The 21352-nt window shown below is 36.3% G+C and overlaps 2 long non-coding RNA genes across 2 annotated transcripts; both read left to right on the top strand.

Annotated features, from left to right (window-relative positions):
- Positions 1–4331: 4331 nt before the first annotated feature.
- LOC148626316 (uncharacterized) lies at positions 4332–7436 on the top strand. The gene is made up of 3 exons (XR_015920204.1): positions 4332–4497; positions 5603–5737; positions 6850–7436. It is a non-coding gene; the product is annotated as an uncharacterized LOC148626316 (long non-coding RNA).
- A 736-nt stretch (positions 7437–8172) lies between these two features.
- On the top strand, positions 8173–11855 carry LOC148626315 (uncharacterized). The gene is made up of 3 exons (XR_015920035.1): positions 8173–8916; positions 10022–10156; positions 11269–11855. It is a non-coding gene; the product is annotated as an uncharacterized LOC148626315 (long non-coding RNA).
- The last annotated feature ends 9497 nt before the right edge of the window (positions 11856–21352 follow it).

The raw sequence follows: 21352 nt of genomic DNA, 5'->3' as shown, positions 1-21352 counted from the left end.
GTCCACCAGTTATCACTGACTGTACCTTTGCATACGCAGACTCCTTAAGGCAAGATGAACAGTCTCCACCATAACACTGGACTGTAGTTGAAAGAATGGTAGGTAGTTTTTTACAAACTTTTTCTGTGTCCTGGTTATATTCATTCATTAACTGGTTCAGTATCATGGAACTGCGACACTTCAAGTCCAGGCTAAACATTTTCTTCAAGTCTTTGTTCTCTTCTTTAGCTTTTCCATGAAACATGGTCTCACTAAACTCTGCTCGCATTCCCACTCGGAATTGATGTTGGCTTAGATCTACTGGGTCAGCCAGTCTCTGCACTTCCCACATAGGATACAGTACATGTATGGCATCTACTCCTTTAGCGGAACGTGCATCTCCATCTGTTGTGGCATAACGGATAAGCATACCTTGCAGTGCAAGCTGATTTCAAATGTCTTTTCCCATGGCATATTCTGATATTGGTATAGTTCTATGAAGGGTAGCAGTACAGCCTTCATGGCCTGGGCACTTTGCATCAAATCCCTTTCCTCTGAGCCAAGCTCCCTTCCAACATAGCTGGTTTAGTGAAGATGCTGCGACTACAAACTTCCATGGAGTAATTTTGTTCAATCGCAAGCATCTGTGCCTGTGATGCATTTAACTCTGGTTTCTTCCTGCTGGACCTTGTTGCAGTTGGGTACCTGCCATCTAAGGTCACATCTATCACATTTTCTGGTTGTCCCTTCTTTTTGTTGTATGCGTTCACTTGTTCAACCTTATCTTTCATGTCATCCTTGTTCTGCTTCACCATAACTTTAGAAATTCGGTCGGTGTTTCTCTGCGTACCGCTCTTGCATGGAGGTGGAACACTTACACGCACTAAAATCTCCTGGGTCTTGGGGCTTCCTATTGGACTATCTAGTCCTGCTTAAACTAGTTCAATGTTAGTACCGGCTGGATTTGGCCCTGGCTTGTTGTTTTCAACTTCTGAGTACAACTTTGCTAGTGTTGCACACCGAACTCTGTACATGATACAGGCACCCCATTCTCTGTCACTATGTGGCTCCATCCATGGCCTCTTGCAAGTTTTTGGTGTTTCCCCTGTGCTGTTGGTACGCCAAGTTGAACATGTCAAACATCTTTTCACTCTCAATAATATGAGAATTATTTGATGTCACCTTTTCTTTGTCTGCTTTCAGGAACCGTGGCCGCAGGATCATTCTGGATTTATTCACACCTCTTCCATCTTCTTTTACCACCTGTGCGCCGTCAGTCCTGGATACAGAATCAGCTTTGATGTCGTCTTGTCGGTGATCTTGCAGATTCATTCGGATGTAAGTTTTTGACTCTTCCTCATCTGATGAAACTGCATTCTCAAAAATGAGACCTTTCGACCATGGAGTATGACCTTTCTTGAACCGTCCAGCATTACTAACCTTGTGGCTTCCTGCTAGACCAGTTTTGCCTTTGTTGTGTGAAGTATTACCATCAGTAAACGTATTTGAATCTTCTTCTTGTATGGTTCTGCAACAAAATTTGGTATGATTTTAGTCTCAAAAGGGCTACTATTGATACTTTTTGGTTCTTTTGATAGTTTAGGTGAGAATTTGTAGATGCTGACAATGTTTACTTAGTCCTAATAAGGCTCAGGGTGCAGTCTTTTACTCATTAGATCAGATAATTTGATCCTAATAGGATACTAGATCACCCCCTGAGTGATGGGGGGTTTTCAAAGAATCATCAAAAGAAAGCCAATATGATGGTTTAATTCTGTATAATTGATAACAAATATTTGATTTTGGATTGTTTTTGTAGTTTTAAGTAGATACTAGAAAAAAAATAATAAAATGCCTTTAGAAAAAAAAAAAAAATGAAATTGACCATTTTTGCACCACTATATTATAATTTTCTTTCTTTCAGACCCAAATGTGATAAATCAATTTTGTTTTCTTTAAAATGTGGAGAAAAAAACTTGCTGTGATGAAAATTTCCTAAAATACCTGTGTAATTATTCAAAATTGTTCTTATCAGAAGAACTTTATGTATGAGTATGCAACCCTGAGCCTTTAGATTATTGGTGATATCGGCACCTGTAGAAAATAATTATTTACACAAATACTTTTCAACTTATCAAGAATCTGTAAATTTGGGCTGTTTTCTGAATCATGAAAGTAATTTATAATATTTTTTTCTATTTTTTATGATGTAGAAGTATTTTTAAATTTTAGCTTCAATTTGATTCCATTCTATTTTTTTTCCATATTTGGAATTTGAAAAAAAAAAATTAAACCACTTTAAAACAATTTTGATAAAAGAAAATTTGTAATTCAAATAATATAATTATCCAAGAGAAAAACACACCTTAGTTTGTGAAAATATCTCAAAAAGTAAAAAAGTTATTGCAATATTGATAAAAGTGGTCATATCTAAATTTTTGAATTTTTCAGATAAGAAAGAAGAGCTGAAAACAGTTTTGGGTAGCTGCCTTTGAAGCTGGTTTGCGGACATGATAATAGATCGATTTAATGGAAACTTTGCAGAATGATTGGAAATATGATGAAATAACAGAAGACGGTTTTATATTACAATATTTTAACTTTAGCGCATCTAATAGGTATGAGACCACAATTATCTGCCCTTAGCTGTTCGTTGTATACGAATATAGTTCCTATAATAATAGGGGATTTTACAAAAATTTTTTAGAAACACTTCCTTTCAGAATTTCTCATACTTTTTGTGCTCAAATGGAAGAGGAATAATGAAATTATTTTAGTAGATGTGTTAAAATGAGAAATTTGACATGTAGGTTGTGATTTGGTGAGGTCAAAAAAGGTTAAGTTTGTGACATCCGGAAGCCATTTTGGGTCATTTTTTAGGGTATCTCTGTGTTTATGCATATAAATTGAAAAAATAATGGTAAATCTTTTTATATTTTTCATATAAGTTGTTGGAAGGTTCAAATTAACATCCCTGAAAATCTCAATTGAATTGCGCCGGTGGAATTTTTTTAAATTACAGAAAGGCTATAAAGAAGATAGTGTTAAAATTAATTGTGGTTTAATAGAGAGAGGTATGCTTGCATACAAAAACAGCTGATATGGCTACATTTTCGTATTGGTGAGTATTTTTGTGTTTCATATGTGTAGTAGAGGTACAGTACTATTGAAAGATATCAAATTTACTATATTTTGAGAAAATTTTGCATAATTTAGCCATTTTTCAAAAGATAGGGGTTGGATATCTCAAATTTGGACTTTTTCTTTTGGTTTTGAGGGGTACCAAATCCTCTTTTTGAGAAATATTCCTACTCAACCTTGCTTGAAAAAGTAACTTTACAAAATGGATGCCTTTTTTGCAGAAGTACCATCAAAAGCTAGAGGAAAAACGTGCCCTTGGGCTAAATGGAGAGTGTTTTATTTGGACAGGGTCATGTACACCAAATGGCAAATATGGGGTCATAAATTGTAGATTTCCTGGTGCCATTGGGTGGAAATTATTATATGTGCACAGGCTTGCATACATGACACAGCATAGGGCTGCACAGTTACCGGCTGTTGATGTATCACACCTGTGCCACAATACCAAATGCATAAATGTAGCCCATCTGGTGTTGGAACCACATGGTTTCAACAACAGTAGGCAAACGTGTGTCGAAAGGGGAATGTATAGGTCACATTGCCCCTTTTCCGCCCTGTTTAGTGCACCTTAAGATGCCAGATAATAATTTAGGTATTTTAATGGATTTAAAAGAAAATGGGCAGGGGAAAGTGTTCATTTATTCATTAAATTTCAGTTTATTCGTATCAATATAAGAAATCTTTTTGAAAGATTTGGGTGGTCCTTAAAAGGACCTTTGATTTTTTTGAGCTGTCTGTCTTTTTCTTAGGCATCTTCTTCTTGCAGTATTCATCATGCATCAGCTCATCTGGTAAGGGATCTAGTTGCCCTTTTACATAGTCTGGTCTCTTTTTGTGGAGCTCTTTATGAATCTTGTGTTCCTCCAGTCTGACAGCTGCCTGTTGTAACCTTCTTGTCTTTACTTTAGGTTTCTGCTCATAAGTCCTTTTGTAAGTATACTCTCTGTCCATTTTATCTAAGGAGGTCTCACAGTCTTCAGACACTTTAATGTTCAACTCTTTGCTTTTCATCTTGGCTGATGTACCATGTCTGTTGTTGGTCCTGTGTATTGCAGAATGAAGTCTGCCTTCCATGTTTTTTCCATGAGTTTCATTTTTTGGTAAACTCACACTCAATGCACGATGAACTCCTTCATTTTTATTTGTTGTGTGGAACTTTCTCATGCTATTGACTGCTTCCTCACTAAGTATCATTTTCAGTAGTTCTAGCAGTATAATTTCATCAATTTTGTCTATTTTCAGCACAGCGATGTTGTAAGTGCTGAGGTAAAAGGATCTGGTCCACCAGTTATCACTGACTGTACCTTTGCATACGCAGACTCCTTAAGGCAAGATGAACAGTCTCCACCATAACACTGGACTGTAGTTGAAAGAATGGTAGGTAGTTTTTTACAAAGTTTTTCTGTGTCCTGGTTATATTCATTCATTAACTGGTTCAGTATCATGGAACTGCGACACTTCAAGTCCAGGCTAAACATTTTCTTCAAGTCTTTGTTCTCTTCTTTAGCTTTTCCATGAAACATGGTCTCACTAAACTCTGCTCGCATTCCCACTCGGAATTGATGTTGGCTTAGATCTACTGGGTCAGCCAGTCTCTGCACTTCCCACATAGGATACAGTACATGTATGGCATCTACTCCTTTAGCGGAACGTGCATCTCCATCTGTTGTGGCATAACGGATAAGCATACCTTGCAGTGCAAGCTGATTTCAAATGTCTTTTCCCATGGCATATTCTGATATTGGTATAGTTCTATGAAGGGTAGCAGTACAGCCTTCATGGCCTGGGCACTTTGCATCAAATCCCTTTCCTCTGAGCCAAGCTCCCTTCCAACATAGCTGGTTTAGTGAAGATGCTGCGACTACAAACTTCCATGGAGTAATTTTGTTCAATCGCAAGCATCTGTGCCTGTGATGCATTTAACCCTGGTTTCTTCCTGCTGGACCTTGTTGCAGTTGGGTACCTGCCATCTAAGGTCACATCTATCACATTTTCTGGTTGTCCCTTCTTTTTGTTGTATGCGTTCACTTGTTCAACCTTATCTTTCATGTCATCCTTGTTCTGCTTCACCATAACTTTAGAAATTCGGTCGGTGTTTCTCTGCGTACCGCTCTTGCATGGAGGTGGAACACTTACACGCACTAAAATCTCCTGGGTCTTGGGGCTTCCTATTGGACTATCTAGTCCTGCTGAAACTAGTTCAATGTTAGTACCGGCTGGAGTTGGCCCTGGCTTGTTGTTTTCAACTTCTGAGTACAACTTTGCTAGTGTTGGAGTTGCAAACCAACAGTTTGCACACCGAACTCTGTACATGATACAGGCACCCCATTCTCTGTCACTATGTGGCTCCATCCATGGCCTCTTGCAAGTTTTTGGTGTTTCCCCTGTGCTGTTGGTACGCCAAGTTGAACATGTCAAACATCTTTTCACTCTCAATAATATGAGAATTATTTGATGTCACCTTTTCTTTGTCTGCTTTCAGGAACCGTGGCCGCAGGATCATACTGGATTTATTCACACCTCTTCCATCTTCTTTTACCACCTGTGCGCCGTCAGTCCTGGATACAGAATCAGCTTTGATGTCGTCTTGTCGGTGATCTTGCAGATTCATTCGGATGTAAGTTTTTGACTCTTCCTCATCTGATGAAACTGCATTCTCAAAAATGAGACCTTTTGACCATGGAGTATGACCTTTCTTGAACCGTCCAGCATTACTAACCTTGTGGCTTCCTGCTAGACCAGTTTTGCCTTTGTTGTGTGAAGTATTACCATCAGTAAATGTATTTGAATCTTCTTCTTGTATGGTTCTGCAACAAAATTTGGTATGATTTTAGTCTCAAAAGGGCTACTATTGATACTTTTTGGTTCTTTTGATAGTTTAGGTGAGAATTTGTTGATGCTGACAATGTTTACTTAGTCCTAATAAGGCTCAGGGTGCAGTCTTTTACTCATTAGATCAGATAATTTGATCCTAATAGGATACTAGATCACCCCCTGAGTGATGGGGGGTTTTCAAAGAATCATCAAAAGAAAGCCAATATGATGGTTTAATTCTGTATAATTGATAACAAATATTTGATTTTGGATTGTTTTTGTAGTTTTAAGTAGATACTAGAAAAAAAAAAATAAAATGCCTTTAGAAAAAAAAAAAAATGAAATTGACCATTTTTGCACCACTATATTATAATTTTCTTTCTTTCAGACCCAAATGTGATAAATCAATTTTGTTTTCTTTAAAATGTGGAGAAAAAAACTTGCTGTGATGAAAATTTCCTAAAATACCTGTGTAATTATTCAAAATTGTTCTTATCAGAAGAACTTTATGTATGAGTATGCAACCCTGAGCCTTTAGATTATTGGTGATATCGGCACCTGTAGAAAATAATTATTTACACAAATACTTTTCAACTTATCAAGAATCTGTAAATTGGGGCTGTTTTCTGAATCATGAAAGTAATTTATAATATTTTTTTCTATTTTTTATGATGTAGAAGTATTTTTAAATTTTAGCTTCAATTTGATTCCATTCTATTTTTTTCCATATTTGGAATTTGAAAAAAAAAAAATTAAACCACTTTAAAACTATTTTGATAAAAGAAAATTTGTAATTCAAATAATATAATTATCCAAGAGAAAAACACACCTTAGTTTGTGAAAATATCTCAAAAAGTAAAAAAGTTATTGCAATATTGATAAAAGTGGTCATATCTAAATTTTTGAATTTTTCAGATAAGAAAGAAGAGCTGAAAACAGTTTTGGGTAGCTGCCTTTGAAGCTGGTTTGCGGACATGATAATAGATCGATTTAATGGAAACTTTGCAGAATGATTGGAAATATGATGAAATAACAGAAGACGGTTTTATATTACAATATTTTAACTTTAGCGCATCTAATAGGTATGAGACCACAATTATCTGCCCTTAGCTGTTCGTTGTATACGAATATAGTTCCTATAATAATAGGGGATTTTACAAAAATTTTTTAGAAACACTTCCTTTCAGAATTTCTCATACTTTTTGTGCTCAAATGGAAGAGGAATAATGAAATTATTTTAGTAGATGTGTTAAAATGAGAAATTTGACATGTAGGTTGTGATTTGGTGAGGTCAAAAAAGGTTTAGTTTGTGACATCCGGAAGCCATTTTGGGTCATTTTTTAGGGTATCTCTGTGTTTATGCATATAAATTGAAAAAATAATGGTAAATCTTTTTATATTTTTCATATAAGTTGTTGGAAGGTTCAAATTAACATCCCTGAAAATCTCAATTGAATTGCGCCGGTGGAATTTTTTTAAATTACAGAAAGGCTATAAAGAAGATAGTGTTAAAATTAATTGTGGTTTAATAGAGAGAGGTATGCTTGCATACAAAAACAGCTGATATGGCTACATTTTTGTATTGGTGAGTATTTTTGTGTTTCATATGTGTAGTAGAGGTACAGTACTATTGAAAGATATCAAATTTACTATATTTTGAGAAAATTTTGCATAATTTAGCCATTTTTCAAAAGATAGGGGTTGGATATCTCAAATTTGGACTTTTTCTTTTGGTTTTGAGGGGTACCAAATCCTCTTTTTGAGAAATATTCCTACTCAACCTTGCTTGAAAAAGTAACTTTACAAAATGGATGCCTTTTTTGCAGAAGTACCATCAAAAGCTAGAGGAAAAACGTGCCCTTGGGCTAAATGGAGAGTGTTTTATTTGGACAGGGTCATGTACACCAAATGGCAAATATGGGGTCATAAATTGTAGATTTCCTGGTGCCATTGGGTGGAAATTATTATATGTGCACAGGCTTGCATACATGACACAGCATAGGGCTGCACAGTTACCGGCTGTTGATGTATCACACCTGTGCCACAATACCAAATGCATAAATGTAGCCCATCTGGTGTTGGAACCACATGGTTTCAACAACAGTAGGCAAACGTGTGTCGAAAGGGGAATGTATAGGTCACATTGCCCCTTTTCCGCCCTGTTTAGTGCACCTTAAGATGCCAGATAATAATTTAGGTATTTTAATGGATTTAAAAGAAAATGGGCAGGGGAAAGTGTTCATTTATTCATTAAATTTCAGTTTATTCGTATCAATATAAGAAATCTTTTTGAAAGATTTGGGTGGTCCTTAAAAGGACCTTTGATTTTTTTGAGCTGTCTGTCTTTTTCTTAGGCATCTTCTTCTTGCAGTATTCATCATGCATCAGCTCATCTGGTAAGGGATCTAGTTGCCCTTTTACATAGTCTGGTCTCTTTTTGTGGAGCTCTTTATGAATCTTGTGTTCCTCCAGTCTGACAGCTGCCTGTTGTAACCTTCTTGTCTTTACTTTAGGTTTCTGCTCATAAGTCCTTTTGTAAGTATACTCTCTGTCCATTTTATCTAAGGAGGTCTCACAGTCTTCAGACACTTTAATGTTCAACTCTTTGCTTTTCATCTTGGCTGATGTACCAGGTCTGTTGTTTGTCCTGTGTATTGCAGAATGAAGTCTGCCTTCCATGTTTTTTCCATGAGTTTCATTTTTTGGTAAACTCACACTCAATGCACGATGAACTCCTTCATTTTTATTTGTTGTGTGGAACTTTCTCATGCTATTGACTGCTTCCTCACTAAGTATCATTTTCAGTAGTTCTAGCAGTATAATTTCATCAATTTTGTCTATTTTCAGCACAGCGATGTTGTAAGTGCTGAGGTGAAAGGATCTGGTCCACCAGTTATCACTGACTGTACCTTTGCATACGCAGACTCCTTAAGGCAAGATGAACAGTCTCCACCATAACACTGGACTGTAGTTGAAAGAATGGTAGGTAGTTTTTTACAAACTTTTTCTGTGTCCTGGTTATATTCATTCATTAACTGGTTCAGTATCATGGAACTGCGACACTTCAAGTCCAGGCTAAACATTTTCTTCAAGTCTTTGTTCTCTTCTTTAGCTTTTCCATGAAACATGGTCTCACTAAACTCTGCTCGCATTCCCACTCGGAATTGATGTTGGCTTAGATCTACTGGGTCAGCCAGTCTCTGCACTTCCCACATAGGATACAGTACATGTATGGCATCTACTCCTTTAGCGGAACGTGCATCTCCATCTGTTGTGGCATAACGGATAAGCATACCTTGCAGTGCAAGCTGATTTCAAATGTCTTTTCCCATGGCATATTCTGATATTGGTATAGTTCTATGAAGGGTAGCAGTACAGCCTTCATGGCCTGGGCACTTTGCATCAAATCCCTTTCCTCTGAGCCAAGCTCCCTTCCAACATAGCTGGTTTAGTGAAGATGCTGCGACTACAAACTTCCATGGAGTAATTTTGTTCAATCGCAAGCATCTGTGCCTGTGATGCATTTAACCCTGGTTTCTTCCTGCTGGACCTTGTTGCAGTTGGGTACCTGCCATCTAAGGTCACATCTATCACATTTTCTGGTTGTCCCTTCTTTTTGTTGTATGCGTTCACTTGTTCAACCTTATCTTTCATGTCATCCTTGTTCTGCTTCACCATAACTTTAGAAATTCGGTCGGTGTTTCTCTGCGTACCGCTCTTGCATGGAGGTGGAACACTTACACGCACTAAAATCTCCTGGGTCTTGGGGCTTCCTATTGGACTATCTAGTCCTGCTGAAACTAGTTCAATGTTAGTACCGGCTGGAGTTGGCCCTGGCTTGTTGTTTTCAACTTCTGAGTACAACTTTGCTAGTGTTGGAGTTGCAAACCAACAGTTTGCACACCGAACTCTGTACATGATACAGGCACCCCATTCTCTGTCACTATGTGGCTCCATCCATGGCCTCTTGCAAGTTTTTGGTGTTTCCCCTGTGCTGTTGGTACGCCAAGTTGAACATGTCAAACATCTTTTCACTCTCAATAATATGAGAATTATTTGATGTCACCTTTTCTTTGTCTGCTTTCAGGAACCGTGGCCGCAGGATCATACTGGATTTATTCACACCTCTTCCATCTTCTTTTACCACCTGTGCGCCGTCAGTCCTGGATACAGAATCAGCTTTGATGTCGTCTTGTCGGTGATCTTGCAGATTCATTCGGATGTAAGTTTTTGACTCTTCCTCATCTGATGAAACTGCATTCTCAAAAATGAGACCTTTTGACCATGGAGTATGACCTTTCTTGAACCGTCCAGCATTACTAACCTTGTGGCTTCCTGCTAGACCAGTTTTGCCTTTGTTGTGTGAAGTATTACCATCAGTAAACGTATTTGAATCTTCTTCTTGTATGGTTCTGCAACAAAATTTGGTATGATTTTAGTCTCAAAAGGGCTACTATTGATACTTTTTGGTTCTTTTGATAGTTTAGGTGAGAATTTGTTGATGCTGACAATGTTTACTTAGTCCTAATAAGGCTCAGGGTGCAGTCTTTTACTCATTAGATCAGATAATTTGATCCTAATAGGATACTAGATCACCCCCTGAGTGATGGGGGGTTTTCAAAGAATCATCAAAAGAAAGCCAATATGATGGTTTAATTCTGTATAATTGATAACAAATATTTGATTTTGGATTGTTTTTGTAGTTTTAAGTAGATACTAGAAAAAAAAAAATAAAATGCCTTTAGAAAAAAAAAAAAATGAAATTGACCATTTTTGCACCACTATATTATAATTTTCTTTCTTTCAGACCCAAATGTGATAAATCAATTTTGTTTTCTTTAAAATGTGGAGAAAAAAACTTGCTGTGATGAAAATTTCCTAAAATACCTGTGTAATTATTCAAAATTGTTCTTATCAGAAGAACTTTATGTATGAGTATGCAACCCTGAGCCTTTAGATTATTGGTGATATCGGCACCTGTAGAAAATAATTATTTACACAAATACTTTTCAACTTATCAAGAATCTGTAAATTGGGGCTGTTTTCTGAATCATGAAAGTAATTTATAATATTTTTTTCTATTTTTTATGATGTAGAAGTATTTTTAAATTTTAGCTTCAATTTGATTCCATTCTATTTTTTTCCATATTTGGAATTTGAAAAAAAAAAAATTAAACCACTTTAAAACTATTTTGATAAAAGAAAATTTGTAATTCAAATAATATAATTATCCAAGAGAAAAACACACCTTAGTTTGTGAAAATATCTCAAAAAGTAAAAAAGTTATTGCAATATTGATAAAAGTGGTCATATCTAAATTTTTGAATTTTTCAGATAAGAAAGAAGAGCTGAAAACAGTTTTGGGTAGCTGCCTTTGAAGCTGGTTTGCGGACATGATAATAGATCGATTTAATGGAAACTTTGCAGAATGATTGGAAATATGATGAAATAACAGAAGACGGTTTTATATTACAATATTTTAACTTTAGCGCATCTAATAGGTATGAGACCACAATTATCTGCCCTTAGCTGTTCGTTGTATACGAATATAGTTCCTATAATAATAGGGGATTTTACAAAAATTTTTTAGAAACACTTCCTTTCAGAATTTCTCATACTTTTTGTGCTCAAATGGAAGAGGAATAATGAAATTATTTTAGTAGATGTGTTAAAATGAGAAATTTGACATGTAGGTTGTGATTTGGTGAGGTCAAAAAAGGTTTAGTTTGTGACATCCGGAAGCCATTTTGGGTCATTTTTTAGGGTATCTCTGTGTTTATGCATATAAATTGAAAAAATAATGGTAAATCTTTTTATATTTTTCATATAAGTTGTTGGAAGGTTCAAATTAACATCCCTGAAAATCTCAATTGAATTGCGCCGGTGGAATTTTTTTAAATTACAGAAAGGCTATAAAGAAGATAGTGTTAAAATTAATTGTGGTTTAATAGAGAGAGGTATGCTTGCATACAAAAACAGCTGATATGGCTACATTTTTGTATTGGTGAGTATTTTTGTGTTTCATATGTGTAGTAGAGGTACAGTACTATTGAAAGATATCAAATTTACTATATTTTGAGAAAATTTTGCATAATTTAGCCATTTTTCAAAAGATAGGGGTTGGATATCTCAAATTTGGACTTTTTCTTTTGGTTTTGAGGGGTACCAAATCCTCTTTTTGAGAAATATTCCTACTCAACCTTGCTTGAAAAAGTAACTTTACAAAATGGATGCCTTTTTTGCAGAAGTACCATCAAAAGCTAGAGGAAAAACGTGCCCTTGGGCTAAATGGAGAGTGTTTTATTTGGACAGGGTCATGTACACCAAATGGCAAATATGGGGTCATAAATTGTAGATTTCCTGGTGCCATTGGGTGGAAATTATTATATGTGCACAGGCTTGCATACATGACACAGCATAGGGCTGCACAGTTACCGGCTGTTGATGTATCACACCTGTGCCACAATACCAAATGCATAAATGTAGCCCATCTGGTGTTGGAACCACATGGTTTCAACAACAGTAGGCAAACGTGTGTCGAAAGGGGAATGTATAGGTCACATTGCCCCTTTTCCGCCCTGTTTAGTGCACCTTAAGATGCCAGATAATAATTTAGGTATTTTAATGGATTTAAAAGAAAATGGGCAGGGGAAAGTGTTCATTTATTCATTAAATTTCAGTTTATTCGTATCAATATAAGAAATCTTTTTGAAAGATTTGGGTGGTCCTTAAAAGGACCTTTGATTTTTTTGAGCTGTCTGTCTTTTTCTTAGGCATCTTCTTCTTGCAGTATTCATCATGCATCAGCTCATCTGGTAAGGGATCTAGTTGCCCTTTTACATAGTCTGGTCTCTTTTTGTGGAGCTCTTTATGAATCTTGTGTTCCTCCAGTCTGACAGCTGCCTGTTGTAACCTTCTTGTCTTTACTTTAGGTTTCTGCTCATAAGTCCTTTTGTAAGTATACTCTCTGTCCATTTTATCTAAGGAGGTCTCACAGTCTTCAGACACTTTAATGTTCAACTCTTTGCTTTTCATCTTGGCTGATGTACCAGGTCTGTTGTTTGTCCTGTGTATTGCAGAATGAAGTCTGCCTTCCATGTTTTTTCCATGAGTTTCATTTTTTGGTAAACTCACACTCAATGCACGATGAACTCCTTCATTTTTATTTGTTGTGTGGAACTTTCTCATGCTATTGACTGCTTCCTCACTAAGTATCATTTTCAGTAGTTCTAGCAGTATAATTTCATCAATTTTGTCTATTTTCAGCACAGCGATGTTGTAAGTGCTGAGGTGAAAGGATCTGGTCCACCAGTTATCACTGACTGTACCTTTGCATACGCAGACTCCTTAAGGCAAGATGAACAGTCTCCACCATAACACTGGACTGTAGTTGAAAGAATGGTAGGTAGTTTTTTACAAACTTTTTCTGTGTCCTGGTTATATTCATTCATTAACTGGTTCAGTATCATGGAACTGCGACACTTCAAGTCCAGGCTAAACATTTTCTTCAAGTCTTTGTTCTCTTCTTTAGCTTTTCCATGAAACATGGTCTCACTAAACTCTGCTCGCATTCCCACTCGGAATTGATGTTGGCTTAGATCTACTGGGTCAGCCAGTCTCTGCACTTCCCACATAGGATACAGTACATGTATGGCATCTACTCCTTTAGCGGAACGTGCATCTCCATCTGTTGTGGCATAACGGATAAGCATACCTTGCAGTGCAAGCTGATTTCAAATGTCTTTTCCCATGGCATATTCTGATATTGGTATAGTTCTATGAAGGGTAGCAGTACAGCCTTCATGGCCTGGGCACTTTGCATCAAATCCCTTTCCTCTGAGCCAAGCTCCCTTCCAACATAGCTGGTTTAGTGAAGATGCTGCGACTACAAACTTCCATGGAGTAATTTTGTTCAATCGCAAGCATCTGTGCCTGTGATGCATTTAACCCTGGTTTCTTCCTGCTGGACCTTGTTGCAGTTGGGTACCTGCCATCTAAGGTCACATCTATCACATTTTCTGGTTGTCCCTTCTTTTTGTTGTATGCGTTCACTTGTTCAACCTTATCTTTCATGTCATCCTTGTTCTGCTTCACCATAACTTTAGAAATTCGGTCGGTGTTTCTCTGCGTACCGCTCTTGCATGGAGGTGGAACACTTACACGCACTAAAATCTCCTGGGTCTTGGGGCTTCCTATTGGACTATCTAGTCCTGCTGAAACTAGTTCAATGTTAGTACCGGCTGGAGTTGGCCCTGGCTTGTTGTTTTCAACTTCTGAGTACAACTTTGCTAGTGTTGGAGTTGCAAACCAACAGTTTGCACACCGAACTCTGTACATGATACAGGCACCCCATTCTCTGTCACTATGTGGCTCCATCCATGGCCTCTTGCAAGTTTTTGGTGTTTCCCCTGTGCTGTTGGTACGCCAAGTTGAACATGTCAAACATCTTTTCACTCTCAATAATATGAGAATTATTTGATGTCACCTTTTCTTTGTCTGCTTTCAGGAACCGTGGCCGCAGGATCATACTGGATTTATTCACACCTCTTCCATCTTCTTTTACCACCTGTGCGCCGTCAGTCCTGGATACAGAATCAGCTTTGATGTCGTCTTGTCGGTGATCTTGCAGATTCATTCGTATGTAAGTTTTTGACTCTTCCTCATCTGATGAAACTGCATTCTCAAAAATGAGACCTTTCGACCATGGAGTATGACCTTTCTTGAACCGTCCAGCATTACTAACCTTGTGGCTTCCTGCTAGACCAGTTTTGCCTTTGTTGTGTGAAGTATTACCATCAGTAAACGTATTTGAATCTTCTTCTTGTATGGTTCTGCAACAAAATTTGGTATGATTTTAGTCTCAAAAGGGCTACTATTGATACTTTTTGGTTCTTTTGATAGTTTAGGTGAGAATTTGTAGATGCTGACAATGTTTACTTAGTCCTAATAAGGCTCAGGGTGCAGTCTTTTACTCATTAGATCAGATAATTTGATCCTAATAGGATACTAGATCACCCCCTGAGTGATGGGGGGTTTTCAAAGAATCATCAAAAGAAAGCCAATATGATGGTTTAATTCTGTATAATTGATAACAAATATTTGATTTGGGATTGTTTTTGTAGTTTTAAGTAGATACTAGAAAAAAAAAAATAAAATGCCTTTAGAAAAAAAAAAAAATGAAATTGACCATTTTTGCACCACTATATTATAATTTTCTTTCTTTCAGACCCAAATGTGATAAATCAATTTTGTTTTCTTTAAAATGTGGAGAAAAAAACTTGCTGTGATGAAAATTTCCTAAAATACCTGTGTAATTATTCAAAATTGTTCTTATCAGAAGAACTTTATGTATGAGTATGCAACCCTGAGCCTTTAGATTATTGGTGATATCGGCACCTGTAGAAAATAATTATTTACACAAATACTTTTCAACTTATCAAGAATCTGTAAATTGGGGCTGTTTTCTGAATCATGAAAGTAATTTATAATATTTTTTTCTATTTTTTATGATGTAGAAGTATTTTTAAATTTTAGCTTCAATTTGATTCCATTCTATTTTTTTTCCATATTTGGAATTTGAAAAAAAAAAAATTAAACCACTTTAAAACTATTTTGATAAAAGAAAATTTGTAATTCAAATAATATAATTATCCAAGAGAAAAACACACCTTAGTTTGTGAAAATATCTCAAAAAGTAAAAAAGTTATTGCAATATTGATAAAAGTGGTCATATCTAAATTTTTGAATTTTTCAGATAAGAAAGAAGAGCTGAAAACAGTTTTGGGTAGCTGCCTTTGAAGCTGGTTTGCGGACATGATAATAGATCGATTTAATGGAAACTTTGCAGAATGATTGGAAATATGATGAAATAACAGAAGACGGTTTTATATTACAATATTTTAACTTTAGCGCATCTAATAGGTATGAGACCACAATTATCTGCCCTTAGCTGTTCGTTGTATACGAATATAGTTCCTATAATAATAGGGGATTTTACAAAAATTTTTTAGAAACACTTCCTTTCAGAATTTCTCATACTTTTTGTGCTCAAATGGAAGAGGAATAATGAAATTATTTTAGTAGATGTGTTAAAATGAGAAATTTGACATGTAGGTTGTGATTTGGTGAGGTCAAAAAAGGTTAAGTTTGTGACATCCGGAAGCCATTTTGGGTCATTTTTTAGGGTATCTCTGTGTTTATGCATATAAATTGAAAAAATAATGGTAAATCTTTTTATATTTTTCATATAAGTTGTTGGAAGGTTCAAATTAACATCCCTGAAAATCTCAATTGAATTGCGCCGGTGGAATTTTTTTAAATTACAGAAAGGCTATAAAGAAGATAGTGTTAAAATTAATTGTGGTTTAATAGAGAGAGGTATGCTTGCATACAAAAACAGCTGATATGGCTACATTTTCGTATTGGTGAGTATTTTTGTGTTTCATATGTGTAGTAGAGGTACAGTACTATTGAAAGATATCAAATTTACTATATTTTGAGAAAATTTTGCATAATTTAGCCATTTTTCAAAAGATAGGGGTTGGATATCTCAAATTTGGACTTTTTCTTTTGGTTTTGAGGGGTACCAAATCCTCTTTTTGAGAAATATTCCTACTCAACCTTGCTTGAAAAAGTAACTTTACAAAATGGATGCCTTTTTTGCAGAAGTACCATCAAAAGCTAGAGGAAAAACGTGCCCTTGGGCTAAATGGAGAGTGTTTTATTTGGACAGGGTCATGTACACCAAATGGCAAATATGGGGTCATAAATTGTAGATTTCCTGGTGCCATTGGGTGGAAATTATTATATGTGCACAGGCTTGCATACATGACACAGCATAGGGCTGCACAGTTACCGGCTGTTGATGTATCACACCTGTGCCACAATACCAAATGCATAAATGTAGCCCATCTGGTGTTGGAACCACATGGTTTCAACAACAGTAGGCAAACGTGTGTCGAAAGGGGAATGTATAGGTCACATTGCCCCTTTTCCGCCCTGTTTAGTGCACCTTAAGATGCCAGATAATAATTTAGGTATTTTAATGGATTTAAAAGAAAATGGGCAGGGGAAAGTGTTCATTTATTCATTAAATTTCAGTTTATTCGTATCAATATAAGAAATCTTTTTGAAAGATTTGGGTGGTCCTTAAAAGGACCTTTGATTTTTTTGAGCTGTCTGTCTTTTTCTTAGGCATCTTCTTCTTGCAGTATTCATCATGCATCAGCTCATCTGGTAAGGGATCTAGTTGCCCTTTTACATAGTCTGGTCTCTTTTTGTGGAGCTCTTTATGAATCTTGTGTTCCTCCAGTCTGACAGCTGCCTGTTGTAACCTTCTTGTCTTTACTTTAGGTTTCTGCTCATAAGTCCTTTTGTAAGTATACTCTCTGTCCATTTTATCTAAGGAGGTCTCACAGTCTTCAGACACTTTAATGTTCAACTCTTTGCTTTTCATCTTGGCTGATGTACCAGGTCTGTTGTTTGTCCTGTGTATTGCAGAATGAAGTCTGCCTTCCATGTTTTTTCCATGAGTTTCATTTTTTGGTAAACTCACACTCAATGCACGATGAACTCCTTCATTTTTATTTGTTGTGTGGAACTTTCTCATGCTATTGACTGCTTCCTCACTAAGTATCATTTTCAGTAGTTCTAGCAGTATAATTTCATCAATTTTGTCTATTTTCAGCACAGCGATGTTGTAAGTGCTGAGGTGAAAGGATCTGGTCCACCAGTTATCACTGACTGTACCTTTGCATACGCAGACTCCTTAAGGCAAGATGAACAGTCTCCACCATAACACTGGACTGTAGTTGAAAGAATGGTAGGTAGTTTTTTACAAACTTTTTCTGTGTCCTGGTTATATTCATTCATTAACTGGTTCAGTATCATGGAACTGCGACACTTCAAGTCCAGGCTAAACATTTTCTTCAAGTCTTTGTTCTCTTCTTTAGCTTTTCCATGAAACATGGTCTCACTAAACTCTGCTCGCATTCCCACTCGGAATTGATGTTGGCTTAGATGTACTGGGTCAGCCAGTCTCTGCACTTCCCACATAGGATACAGTACATGTATGGCATCTACTCCTTTAGCGGAACGTGCATCTCCATCTGTTGTGGCATAACGGATAAGCATACCTTGCAGTGCAAGCTGATTTCAAATGTCTTTTCCCATGGCATATTCTGATATTGGTATAGTTCTATGAAGGGTAGCAGTACAGCCTTCATGGCCTGGGCACTTTGCATCAAATCCCTTTCCTCTGAGCCAAGCTCCCTTCCAACATAGCTGGTTTAGTGAAGATGCTGCGACTACAAACTTCCATGGAGTAATTTTGTTCAATCGCAAGCATCTGTGCCTGTGATGCATTTAACCCTGGTTTCTTCCTGCTGGACCTTGTTGCAGTTGGGTACCTGCCATCTAAGGTCACATCTATCACATTTTCTGGTTGTCCCTTCTTTTTGTTGTATGCGTTCACTTGTTCAACCTTATCTTTCATGTCATCCTTGTTCTGCTTCACCATAACTTTAGAAATTCGGTCGGTGTTTCTCTGCGTACCGCTCTTGCATGGAGGTGGAACACTTACACGCACTAAAATCTCCTGGGTCTTGGGGCTTCCTATTGGACTATCTAGTCCTGCTGAAACTAGTTCAATGTTAGTACCGGCTGGATTTGGCCCTGGCTTGTTGTTTTCAACTTCTGAGTACAACTTTGCTAGTGTTGGAGTTGCAAACCAACAGTTTGCACACCGAACTCTGTACATGATACAGGCACCCCATTCTCTGTCACTATGTGGCTCCATCCATGGCCTCTTGCAAGTTTTTGGTGTTTCCCCTGTGCTGTTGGTACGCCAAGTTGAACATGTCAAACATCTTTTCACTCTCAATAATATGAGAATTATTTGATGTCACCTTTTCTTTGTCTGCTTTCAGGAACCGTGGCCGCAGGATCATACTGGATTTATTCACACCTCTTCCATCTTCTTTTACCGCCTGTGCGCCGTCAGTCCTGGATACAGAATCAGCTTTGATGTCGTCTTGTCGGTGATCTTGCAGATTCATTCGGATGTAAGTTTTTGACTCTTCCTCATCTGATGAAACTGCATTCTCAAAAATGAGACCTTTCGACCATGGAGTATGACCTTTCTTGAACCGTCCAGCATTACTAACCTTGTGGCTTCCTGCTAGACCAGTTTTGCCTTTGTTGTGTGAAGTATTACCATCAGTAAACGTATTTGAATCTTCTTCTTGTATGGTTCTGCAACAAAATTTGGTATGATTTTAGTCTCAAAAGGGCTACTATTGATACTTTTTGGTTGTTTTGATAGTTTAGGTGAGAATTTGTAGATGCTGACAATGTTTACTTAGTCCTAATAAGGCTCAGGGTGCAGTCTTTTACTCATTAGATCAGATAATTTGATCCTAATAGGATACTAGATCACCCCCTGAGTGATGGGGGGTTTTCAAAGAATCATCAAAAGAAAGCCAATATGATGGTTTAATTCTGTATAATTGATAACAAATATTTGATTTTGGATTGTTTTTGTAGTTTTAAGTAGATACTAGAAAAAAAAAATAAAATGCCTTTAGAAAAAAAAAAAATGAAATTGACCATTTTTGCACCACTATATTATAATTTTCTTTCTTTCAGACCCAAATGTGATAAATCAATTTTGTTTTCTTTAAAATGTGGAGAAAAAAACTTGCTGTGATGAAAATTTCCTAAAATACCTGTGTAATTATTCAAAATTGTTCTTATCAGAAGAACTTTATGTATGAGTATGCAACCCTGAGCCTTTAGATTATTGGTGATATCGGCACCTGTAGAAAATAATTATTTACACAAATACTTTTCAACTTATCAAGAATCTGTAAATTGGGGCTGTTTTCTGAATCATGAAAGTAATTTATAATATTTTTTTCTATTTTTTATGATGTAGAAGTATTTTTAAATTTTAGCTTCAATTTGATTCCATTCTATTTTTTTTCCATATTTGGAATTTGAAAAAAAAAAATTAAACCACTTTAAAACTATTTTGATAAAAGAAAATTTGTAATTCAAATAATATAATTATCCAAGAGAAAAACACACCTTAGTTTGTGAAAATATCTCAAAAAGTAAAAAAGTTATTGCAATATTGATAAAAGTGGTCATATCTAAATTTTTGAATTTTTCAGATAAGAAAGAAGAGCTGAAAACAGTTTTGGGTAGCTGCCTTTGAAGCTGGTTTGCGGACATGATAATAGATCGATTTAATGGAAACTTTGCAGAATGATTGGAAATATGATGAAATAACAGAAGACGGTTTTATATTACAATATTTTAACTTTAGCGCATCTAATAGGTATGAGACCACAATTATCTGCCCTTAGCTGTTCGTTGTATACGAATATAGTTCCTATAATAATAGGGGATTTTACAAAAATTTTTTAGAAACACTTCCTTTCAGAATTTCTCATACTTTTTGTGCTCAAATGGAAGAGGAATAATGAAATTATTTTAGTAGATGTGTTAAAATGAGAAATTTGACATGTAGGTTGTGATTTGGTGAGGTCAAAAAAGGTTAAGTTTGTGACATCCGGAAGCCATTTTGGGTCATTTTTTAGGGTATCTCTGTGTTTATGCATATAAATTGAAAAAATAATGGTAAATCTTTTTATATTTTTCATATAAGTTGTTGGAAGGTTCAAATTAACATCCCTGAAAATCTCAATTGAATTGCGCCGGTGGAATTTTTTTAAATTACAGAAAGGCTATAAAGAAGATAGTGTTAAAATTAATTGTGGTTTAATAGAGAGAGGTATGCTTGCATACAAAAACAGCTGATATGGCTACATTTTCGTATTGGTGAGTATTTTTGTGTTTCATATGTGTAGTAGAGGTACAGTACTATTGAAAGATATCAAATTTACTATATTTTGAGAAAATTTTGCATAATTTAGCCATTTTTCAAAAGATAGGGGTTGGATATCTCAAATTTGGACTTTTTCTTTTGGTTTTGAGGGGTACCAAATCCTCTTTTTGAGAAATATTCCTACTCAACCTTGCTTGAAAAAGTAACTTTACAAAATGGATGCCTTTTTTGCAGAAGTACCATCAAAAGCTAGAGGAAAAACGTGCCTTTGGGCTAAATGGAGAGTGTTTTATTTGGACAGGGTCATGTACACCAAATGGCAAATATGGGGTCATAAATTGTAGATTTCCTGGTGCCATTGGGTGGAAATTATTATATGTGCACAGGCTTGCATACATGACACAGCATAGGGCTGCACAGTTACCGGCTGTTGATGTATCACACCTGTGCCACAATACCAAATGCATAAATGTAGCCCATCTGGTGTTGGAACCACATGGTTTCAACAACAGTAGGCAAACGTGTGTCGAAAGGGGAATGTATAGGTCACATTGCCCCTTTTCCGCCCTG

The sequence above is a fragment of the Perna viridis genome, chromosome 2, assembly GCF_037379345.1.
Source record: "Perna viridis isolate PV_CMFRI_1.1 ecotype Kerala chromosome 2, ASM3737934v1, whole genome shotgun sequence".
Lineage (NCBI taxonomy): Eukaryota > Metazoa > Mollusca > Bivalvia > Mytilida > Mytilidae > Perna > Perna viridis.
The sequence above is the reverse complement of the archived record's forward strand: the minus strand, read 5'-3'. Positions and strand labels throughout refer to the sequence as shown.